The sequence below is a fragment of the Tachyglossus aculeatus genome, chromosome 25 (assembly GCF_015852505.1).
Source record: "Tachyglossus aculeatus isolate mTacAcu1 chromosome 25, mTacAcu1.pri, whole genome shotgun sequence".
Classification (NCBI taxonomy): Eukaryota; Metazoa; Chordata; class Mammalia; order Monotremata; family Tachyglossidae; genus Tachyglossus; species Tachyglossus aculeatus.
In genome coordinates, this window is record NC_052090.1 from 7,411,251 (window position 1) to 7,412,701 (window position 1,451).

The following is a 1,451-nucleotide window of genomic DNA, read 5'->3' on the forward strand; positions in this document are numbered from 1 at the left end:
CAGGTTTGAAGGCTTCTGAGGAGGAATAGGGAAAAGTATGAGCTGAGCTGTTGAGGGAGGAGAGGGAAGGAGATTGTAAAATTCTGGCAGTAGGGGAGGAATAAGAAGCAGCATGGCCTAGTGGACAGAGTATGGGGCTTGGGGATCAGGGCTTGGTACTAATCCTGGCACTGCCACTTGTTTGCTTTGTGATCTTGGGCAAATCACCTCACATCTGTAAAAGGGGTATCAGACATGGACTACGTTCAACCTGATTAGTTTGTATCTACCTCAACACTTAGTACAGCAGCTGGCACATAATAAGCACTTAGCACATATACTAAAATTGGAACGATACAGAGATTAGCATGGCCCCTGCGCAAGGATGACATGCAAATTCATGAAGTGTTCCATATTTTTACCAATCAACCTACACATCAGGCAAAAACTAGATCTCGCCCCCTCCTACCTCACCTCCCTTCTTTTCTTTTACAGCCCAGTCCACACCCTCCGCTCCTCTGCTGCTAACCTCCTCACTGTGCCTCGTTTTCGCCTGTCCCGCCGTTGACCCTCAGCCCACGTCCTCCCCCTGGCCTGGAATGCCCTCCTTCTGCACATCCACCAAGCTAGCTCTCTTCCTCCCTTCAAAGCCCTTCTGAGAGCTCACCTCCTCCAGAAGGCCTTCCCAGACTGAGCCACCTCTTTCCTCTCCCCCTCCTCCCCCTCCCCATCCCCCCACCTTACCTCCTTCCCCTCCCCACAGCACGTGTATATATGTTTGTACATATTTATTACTCTATTTTACTTGTACATATTAACTATTCTATTTATTTTATTTTGCTAATATGTTTTGTTGTCTGTCTCCCCCTTCTAGACTGTGAGCCCACTGTTGGGTAGGGACCGTCTCTATATGTTGCCAACTTGTACTTTCCAAGCGCTTAGTACAGTGCTCTGCACACAGTCAGCGCTCAATAAATACGATTGAATGAATGAATAAATACGATTGACTGACTGAATGAATGAACAAATACCATTAAAAAAAAGAGGGAAGCAGCGTGGCTTGTTCAATCAAAGCCAGAAGTCTCCTACTTAGACTATCTCCCTCCTACTTACATTGTGAGCCCCTTGCAGGACAGGGACTGTGTCCAACCTAATTAAATTGTACCTTCCCCAGTGTTAAGTTTGTCTCTTTCAAAATTCACTCCTGACCACTGAAAAACACGGTTGCTAAAATGACCCAAACCAGTTCGCTCCCAACACCTTGGACTCACCATGTCTGGGTGGGCAGGAGGAGCAAACTCATTTGGTTTAATCATATTTGTAACATTCATTTCAAGCAATGTTTCACGGTGACTTGCTGGGCTCTATTCTAGTCACACTTTTTAGATTCTGCAGCGTCCTCCCCACTTCCCTTCCCCACCTCTTTGACCGATCGATTTTGAAGGAATCGGTTTCCAGGAGTGCCAACCCCC

The 1,451-nt window shown here is 46.9% G+C and overlaps 1 pseudogene; it reads left to right on the forward strand.

Moving 5' to 3' along the window:
- The first annotated feature begins 303 nt into the window (after positions 1-303).
- On the forward strand, positions 304-399 carry LOC119945647 (annotated as a pseudogene).
- Positions 400-1,451: the final 1,052 nt, after the last annotated feature.